The sequence below is a fragment of the Cetorhinus maximus genome, chromosome 17 (assembly GCF_964194155.1).
Source record: "Cetorhinus maximus chromosome 17, sCetMax3.hap1.1, whole genome shotgun sequence".
Classification (NCBI taxonomy): Eukaryota; Metazoa; Chordata; class Chondrichthyes; order Lamniformes; family Cetorhinidae; genus Cetorhinus; species Cetorhinus maximus.
In genome coordinates this window covers 63856098-63865794 of record NC_135895.1, presented here as the reverse complement: position 1 = coordinate 63865794, position 9697 = coordinate 63856098, and positions in this window count along the sequence as shown.

Here is a 9697-nt window from a genome sequence, read left to right as displayed (position 1 = left end):
AGGGAAAGCAAATTCCCAAGACAATAGCAGGTGCTAATGAACCAATGTTCTGTTTGATTAATGCCTTCAAGGCAAATTTAAATAGGGAATAAGACAGCTGTGCCTATAGGGCTGCAACTCAGAAGTTGCTGTCATGACAATTGCACTGTGGATATGTGGGAAAAACTGCCCTGTTTAATGTTGATGTCCTACTGCAGGGGACATACCAAAGGGGCCGAAGGCCAACCTTCAGTAAAAACAAGGGTGCAAAGTGCATGGATGGTTATTACCAACCAAGTTGTTACAATGATCTTAGACCTTTACATACGGCTGTAAATGAAAGGAAGTTTCGTCGTATCAGGAGGAAAGTAACAGTAAGCTCCTCACTCTTGCTTATTGTAGCATCCATCAAGCATGGCACAGATCTAAGTTGGGACTTTCTGGTGTGTGTGGCTCCCTTCCACCACCTCAAACCTTTTTTAAAAGAAATATTCATGGGCTGCGGACGTTGCTGGCAAAGCCAGCATTTATTGCCCAATCCTAATTGCCCAGTGCTGTATTGGAGTGTCAGCCTAGATTTTGTGCTCATTGCTGGGGTGAAACTTGAACTTCATAACCTTCTGGCTTAGAGGTGAGTGAGTTACCTCTGAGCCACGACTAACACTTAACTATATATTATCATGTATTATAACTGACAAGATACCTGATTCTTATTGATGAGAATGATAAAGTGTTTCAATCAGCAACAATTTGTACTGTTAATCAATGCAGTTCATGCAAATTGTATTCATTTTGCTGAGCACGGAAGCTAAATTTAAAAATCTGTCTCATTATCATTAGTAATGTTTGTATTGACATCGGAGTCTTTAGAGATTAGAGTCATGCAGGCATTGAAGAAGATTTGGTATGCAGGAGAGGAGTTTGGGTGCACAATACATACAAATGTCAATTTTTATTTGAGTGCAGTCAAGTTCCATACAATGTTTTGCACCAGATGCTGCTAGATAGAATCATAAAAGCATAGAAGGTTTACGGCACAGAAAGAGGCCACTGGGACCATTATGTCTATGCTGACCAAAAAATGAGCCACCCAGCCTAATCCCACTTTCAGCATTTGGTCCGTAGCCCTGCAGGTTACAGTACTTGAGGTGCATATCCAGACACCTTTTAAATGGAATAAAAACAGAAAATGCTGTAAAAGCTCACCAGGTCTGACAGCATCTGCGGAGAGAGAAACAGAGTTAACGTTTTGAGTCCACATGGCTCTTCTTCAGAGCTTTGAAGAAGAGTCATACGGACTCAAAACATTAACTCTGTTTCTCTCTCCACAGTTACTGTCAGACCTGCCGGGTTTTAACAGCATTTTCTGTTTTTAATTCATATTTCCAGCACCCGCGATATTTTGCTTTCACCTTTTAAATGAGTTGAGGGTTTTTGCCTCTACTACCCTATTAGGCAGTGTGTTCCAGACCCCCAGATGAAGAAATTTTCCTCATCTACCCTCCAATCTTTCTACCAATCACTTTGAATCTATGCCCCCTAGTCACTGACCTCTTTGCCCTTCCCATCCACTCTATCCAGGCCCCTCACAATTTTGTACTTCTGAATCAAATCTCCCCTCAGCCTCCTCTGTTCCAAGAATAACCCCAACCTATCCAATCTATAGCTGCAATTTTCCAGCCCCGGCAACATCCTCCTAAATCTCCTCTTTACCATCTCTAATGTTACATCCTTTCTGTAATGAGGTAATCAGAACTGCACATAGTACTCAAGTTGTGGCTTAACTAATGTTTTATATGGTTTCAGCAGAACCACCCTGTTCCTATATTCTTTGGCTCGGCTAATAAACGAAAGGATTCCATATGCCTTCTTAACCACCTTATCAACCTGTCCTACTACCTTCAGGGATCTGTGGACATTCGCTCCAAGGTTTCTCACTTCCTCTACTCCTCTCAGTATCCTCCCATTTATTGTGTTATCCTTTGCCTTGTTTGACATCCCCAAATACACCACCTCACATTTCCCTGGGTTGAATTCCAGTTACTGCTTTTCTGCCCACCAGACCAGTCCATTGATATCTTCCTGCAGTTTACAGTAATCTTCCTTGCTATCTACCACATGACCAATTTTTGTGTTGTCTGCAAATTTCTTGATCATTCCCCTACATTTACATCCAAATTATTCATATATACCACAAAAAGCAGGGACCTAGTATTGAGCTTTGTGGAACACCGCTGGAAACAGCCTTCCAGTCACAAGCATCCATCAACAATTACCCTTTGTTTCCTGCCGCTGAGCCAATTTTGTATCCAGCTTGCTACATTCCCCTGGATCCCATGGGCTTTTATTTTTTTAACCAGTCTGCCTTGTAGGACCTTGTTGCTCAGGAGGGAATCGAGGAGAACCCACTGTCAAAGAACGGAATAGCCCCAAACATTACACTGCTGTAGTGTTCCCATCCCTCCCTCCTCCTCAAACCTAAAAAAAAAAGAGAGAGGAAGAGGCAGTGCCTTCAGGAGTGCACCAGACCTGTGAGGGACACTCTTCTGAAAGTGGATTTTAAAGAAAAAGCAACTGATTGGTGAGTAAATCCTGGGAGCAGACTCGGAGGGAGGAGCACCAGAGCGGTGTGTATAAATCTAGTTTACCTCGGGGATTCGCGGCCTTGTCTCCACGGAGCAGACTCGGAGGGAGGAGCACTGGAGCGGTGAGTATAAATCTAGCTTACCTCTGGGATTCGCGGCCTTGGTCTCCAGGGAGCAGTCTCGGAGGGAGGAGCACCAGAGCGGTGACCTCGGGGCACAGAGTAACTGAAGCCAAAACTGTAAAAATGACATCACAGGAAAGCTGTGACCTGATTGGTTGGTAGGAAATCTGCCCCAAATTTAAAAAAAAACACTGCAAAGCTAATTAATAAATTAATTAACTAAGTCGAGATGGCTGGGCAGGTGATGTGCTGTAGCTGTATTATGTGGGAGCTGGCAGATCCCATTGCGAGCCTCAGTGACCACATTTGCAGCAAGTGTTGGTTGCTGGAGGAACTCCAGCTCAGAATTGATGAGCTGGAGTCCGAGCTCTGGGTGCTGCGGCACATCCGGGACGGGGAGAGTTACCTGGATGCTTTGTTTTAGGAGGCGGTCACACCCGGTAGATTAAGTACCTCAAATTCGGTCAGTGGTCAGGGTCAGCAGGGTGTGACTGCAAGTGAGGCAGGTAGAGGGATCCTGTGTTCAGGAACAGAGGAGCCTCAGCTCTTGACCTTGTCCAACAGGTACGAGGTACTTGCTCCCTTGGTGGATGAGAAACAGGGCTGTAGGGAGGATGAGCCAGCTGACCACGGTACTGTGGCACAGGAGGCCATTCAAGAGGGGGGAGCAAAAAGACAAGTGGTAGTTGTAGGGGATTCTATAATTAGGGGAATTGATAGCATCCTTTGTAAGCAGGATCGAGAGTCCCGCATGGTACGTTGCCTGCCCGGTGCCAGGGTGAGGGACATCTCTGACCGGCTTGAAAGGATATTGGAGAGGGAGGGGGAGGATCCAGTTGTTGTGGTCCATGTCGGGACAAATGACATAGGTAAGACTAGGAAAGAGGACCTGTTTGGGGATTATCAGGAACTAGGAACTAAATTAAAGAACAGGTCCTCAAGGGTTATAATCTCTGGATTACTACCCGAGCCACGTGCAAATTGGCATAGGGACGCGAGAATAAGGGAAGTAAACACGTGGCTAAAGGAGTGGTGCGGGAAAGAGGGGTTCCATTTTGTGGGGCACTGGCATCAGTGGAACAGGAGGGATCTGTACCGTTGGGACGGTCTCCACCTGAACCGATCTGGGACCAATGTTCTAGCGAACAGGGTAAATAGGGTGGTCAACAGGACTTTAAACTAGAAAGTGGGGGAGAAGGGAAAGGTAAAACTCTAAGAAGTATGACTAATGGGAAACAAAGCAGCAGGTTAGCGTGTGGTGGGGTGGATTCAACTTCATGGAAAATTATGAAAAAACTGAAAAGAAAGGAGAGCCCAGGAGAGGCTATTAAATTCTCCAGAACACAAAATAGGACAGAGTGTTTGGAAAGGGCTAGGAATCTAACTTCAAGCACATCAGATAAAGGGACGACAATGAGAAAGGGGATGGGAAATACAGGACTGAAGGTGTTGTATCTGAATGCACACAGTATACAAAATAAGGTAAATGAGCTTGTGGCGCAGATTGAAATTGGCAGGTATGATGTGGTGGGCATCACGGAGACATGGCTACAAGGGATCAGGACTGGCAGCTAAATATCCAAGGATATACATCCTATCGAAAAGATAGGCAGGTTGGCAGAGGGGGTGGGGTTGCTTTGTTAGTGAGAAATGAGATTAAATCGATAGCAAGAAACGACATAGGGTCAGATGATGTAGAATCTGTGTTGGTAGAGTTGAGGAATCGTAAAGATAAAAAAACCATAATGGGAGTTATGTACAGGCCTCCGCACAGTAGTCAGGATGTGGAGCACAAGATACACCAGGAGATAGAAAAGGCATGCAAGAAAGGCAAGGTTACAGTGATCATGGGGGATTTCAATATGCAGGTAGACTGGGAAAATCAGGTTGGTAGTGGATCCCAAGAAAAGGAATTTGTGGAATGTCTACGAGATGGCTTTTTGGAGCAGGCTGTGGTGGAGCCCACTAGGGAACAGGCAATTCTAGATTTAGTGATGTGTAATGAGGCAGATTTGATAAGGGGGCTTAAGGTGAAGGAACCCTTAGGAAGAAGTGACCATAATATGATAGAATTTACCCTGCAATTTGAGAGGAAACAGCTGGAATCAGATGTAACGGTATTACAGTTGAATAAAGGCAACTACAGAGGCATGAGGGAGGAGCTGGCCAGAATTGACTGGGAGATGAGCCTAGCAGGAAAGACAGTGGAACAGCAATGGCAGGAGTTTCTGGGAGTAATTTGGGAGACACAGCAAAAATTCATCCCTAGGAAGAAGAAGCATACTAAAGGGAGGATGAGGCAAACATGGCTGACAAGGGAAGTCAGGGACAGCATAAAAGCTAAAGAGAAAGCATACAATGCGGCGAAGAGCAGTGGGAAACCAGGGGATTGGGAAGCCTACAAAGACCAACAGAGGACAACTAAAAAAGAAATAAGGAGGGAGAAGATTAAATATGAGGGTAAACTAGCCAGTAATATAAAAGAAGATTGCAAGAGTTTTTTTTAGATATATACAGGGTAAGAGAGAGGCAAAAGTGGACATTGGTCCGCTGGAAAATGATGCTGGAGAAGTAGTAGTGGGGAACGAAGAAATGGCGGAGGAACTGAATAGGTACTTTGCATCAGTCTTCACGGTGGAAGACACGAGTAACATCCCCAAAGTTCAAGAGAGTCAGAGGGCAGAGGTGAGTATGGTGGCCATTACCAAGGAGAAGGTGCTAGGAAAACTGAAAGGTCTGAAGGTGGATAAATCACCTAGACCAGATGGATTACACCCCAGAGTTCTGAAGGAGATAGCTGAAGAGATAGTGGAGGCGTTAGTGGTGATCTTCAGGAATCACTGGAGTCAGGGAGGGTCCCAGAGGACTGGAAAATCACTAATGTAACCCCCCTGTTTAAGAAGGGAGTGAGGCAAAAGACGGGAAATTACAGGCCGATTAGCCTGACTTCGGTCGTTGGTAAGATTTTAGAGTCCATTATTAAGAATGAGATTTCAGAATACTTGGAAGTGCATGGTAAAATAGGGCAAAGTCAGCATGATTTCATCAAGGGGAGGTCATGCCTGACAAATCTGTTAAAATTCTTTGAGGAGGTAACGAGTAGGTTAGACAAAGGAGAGCCAATGGATGTTATCTACTTGGACTTCCAGAAGGCCTTTGACAAGGTGCCACACAGGAGGCTGCTCAGTAAGATAAGAGCCCATGGTGTTAGAGGCAAGGTACTAGCATGGATAGAAGATTGGCTGTCTGGCAGGAGGCAGGGAGTGGGGATAAGGGGGTCCTCAGGATGGCGGCCAGTTACTAGTGGAGTTCCGCAGGGGTCAGTGTTGGGACCACAACTTTTCACTTTATACATTAATGATCTAGATGAAGGAACTGAGGGCATCCTGGCTAAGTTTGCAGATGATACAAAGATAGGTGGAGGGACAGGTAGTATTGAGGAGGCGGGGAGGCTGCAGAAGGATTTGGACAGGTTAGGAGAATGGGCAAAGAAATGGTAGATGGAATACAGCGTGGGGAAGTGTGAGGTCATGTACTTTGGTAAGAAGAATAGAGGCATGGACTATTTTCTAAATGGGGAGAGAATTCAGAAATCTGGAGTGCAAAGGGACTTGGGAGTCCTAGTCCAGGATTCTCTTAAGGTTAACTTGCAGGTTGAGTCGGTAGTTAGGAAGGCAAATGCAATGTTGGCATTTATTTCGAGAGGACTAGAATATAAAAGCAGGGATGTGCTGCTGATGCTTTATAAGGCTCTGGTCAGACCACATTTAGAATATTGTGAGCAATTTTGGGCCCCATATCTCAGGAAGGATGTGCTGGCCCTGGAGAGGGTCCAGAGGAGGTTCACGAGAACGATCCCAGGAATGAAAGGCTTAACATATGAGGAACGTTTGAGGACTCTGGGTCTATACTCGATGGAGTTTAGAAGAATGAGGGGGGATCTGATTGAAACTTACAGAATACTGAAAGGCCTGGATAGAGTGGACGTGGGGAAGATGTTTCCATTAGTAGGAGAGACTAGGACCCGAGGGCACATCCTCAGAGTAAAGGGAAGACCTTTTAGAACAGAGATGAGGAGAAACTTCTTTAGCCAGAGAGTGGTGAATCTATGGAATTCATTGCCACAGAAGGCTGTGGAGGCCAGGTCATTGAGTGTATTTAAGACCGAGATAGATAGGTTCTTGATTGGTAAGGGGATCAAAGGTTACAGGGAGAAGGCGGGAGAATGGGGTTGAGAAACTTATCAGCCATGATTGAATGGCGGAGCAAACTCGATGGGCCAAATGGTCTAATTTCTGCTCCTATGTCTTATGGTCTCATGGTCTTATGAAAGCCTTGCTAAAATCCATGTAGACCACATCAACTGCACTACCCTCATCAATCCTCCTTGTTACTTCCTCAAAAAATTCAATCAAGTAAGGCACAACATTCCCTTAACAAATTCATGCTGACTGTCCTTGATTAATCTATGTCTTTCTAAGTGACAGTTTATCCTATCCCTCAGAACTGATTCCAATAATTTGCCCACGACCAAGGTCAGATTGACTGTCCGGTAATTATTTGCTGTATCCCTCGCTTCATTTTTAAATAGAAGTACAACGTTAGCAGACCTCCAGTCCTCCAGCACCTCACCTGCATCCAGTGAAGATTGGAAAATGACCGTCACACCTTTTGCAATTTCCTCCCTGGCTTCCTTTAAATGCCTGGAGTATATTTCATCCGGCCCAGGTGATTTATCCACTGGATTCATGGTTCTGAAATTTTTTTGATTGAAGGACCAGTTTTCAAATGGATTAATAATCATGGACTCTTCATTTAAATATTATAACATAATACTCTAAATAAACATGTAAAGAGTTTTAAAAAATAATTCTTTTAAGAAAACAGTTTATATTTACATATATCAGTGAGGTGGGTGTGTCTGCTTCTCATTGCAAATATCTATCCATCCTTGCACTCTCCCCTCCTAGGTGAGTCAGCCAGTTCCTCTGCACGCCACTTTTGCCTCTAGGTTCATATTTCATGTTATTTTGCAGACCCTCAGGAAAATCTCTATGGGCCCCAGTTTGAGAATCACTGTGCTAAATAATTGAGAGGGAATAGCCTAGATTTTAAATGCAAGCAGAAGTAAATTGGAAGAAATTGAAGTTCCTACACTTCATCACTTTCCAACAGAAAGTTGCATGTACATAGGTTCGCTGAATACATCATGGATGCACCACTACATTTCTACTGCCCTTGCCTCACCTATTCCCACTTTCTCACCTGGCATTATGGTCACACTATTCCCTGCCCACTCCTTACCCCATCCCCACTTCTTCCCTGTGATTGCTTACTACCTTGTACATTGTCACATTTACCTGCACGCCAACAACATTCTCTTTACCCTCTCACATTTGCTACCACCTCTGTCCCTCAGCCTTACAACAATTACTTTGGCTTCTGGTGTATCAGCAAGGTCCCAGTTCCAACTCAACACTGGCCTATCCCCAACTTCCATCACCCCATCTCTTACCACTACAGTTGCACCCTTGATAATCTCTCTTCACTGCAATTCCAGTCCATGCACAGCCTCATCTGGAATGCAAGTTCACCCATTCTGTCTACACTAGTTCCCACATGAGAACTGGCAAATTGTTACACATCACCAGGCTCCTCAAATGAAAGGCTAAAATAATTTAAAAAGAGATAGAAGAAAACATATAAAAATAGAGAAAAACATAAGTCGAGAGAAAGGAACAACCAAAAGAGAAAATGGGCAGTCAGCAAAAGATATAAGAACAGGCGTAGGCCATACAGCCCCTCAAGCCTACTCTTGCATTCAATAAGATCATGGTTGACCCTACCTTGGCCTCAATTCCACTTTCCTGCCTGTGCAACATGACTCTTGGCTCCCCTAAAGTTCAGAAATCTGACTATATCAATCTTGAATATATACAATGGCCCAGCCTCACAGCTCCCTGGGGTGCAGAATGCGAAGGTTTCAAGACCCTCTGAGAGAAGAAATTCTTCCTCATCCCCATCTTCAATGGATGACCCTTTATTCTGAAACTATGCCCCCTTTTGCTTGATCTCCCCCACAAGGGAGATGTTGGGTCCCTTGCTGTTTGTGGTACATATAAATGATTTAGACTTGAATGTAGGAGGGTTGATCAGTAAGTTTGCGGATGACACGAAAATTGGTGGGGTGGTAAATAGTGAGGAGGATAGCCTTAGATTACAGGAGTATATAGACGGTCTGATCCGATGGGCTGATCAGTGGCAAATGGAATTTAAACCTGATAAGTGTGAGGTGATGTACATGGGCAGGACAAACAAAGCATTGGAATACACGATGATTGGTAGGACACTGGGAAGTACCGAGGATCAGAGGGACCTTGGTGTGCATGTCCACCGGTCCCTTAAGGTAGTGGGACAGGTAGATAAGATGTTTAAGAAGGCATATGGGATACTTGCCTTTATTAGTCGAGGCATGGAATATAAGAGCAGGGAGGTTATGCTGGAACTGTATAAAATGCTTGTTAGGCCACAGCTCAAGCATTGTGTGCAGTTCTGGAAGGATGTAAGATTGCACTAGAGAGAGTGCAGAGATTTACCAGGATGTTGCCTGGGCTGGAGAGTTTTAGTTATGAGGAGAGATTGGATAGACTGGGGTTATTTTCCTTGGAGCAGGGGAGATTGAGGGGGGACATGATTGAGGTGTATAAAATTATGAGGGGCATCGATAGGGTAGACAGGAAGGAACTTTTCCCCTTGGTGGAGGGATCAATAACCAGGGAGCATAGATTTAAGGTAAGGGGCAGGAGGTTTTGAGGGAATGTGAGGAAGAATTTTTTCACCCAGAGGGTGGTGGGAATCTGTAACTCACTGCCTGAAAGGGTGGTAGAGTCAGAAACGCTCATAACATGTAAGAAGTATTTGGATGTGCACTTGCAATGCCATGGCATACAAGGCTGTGGGCCTAGTGCTGGAAAATGGGATTAGAATAGTTAGGTACTTGTTTGACCAGTG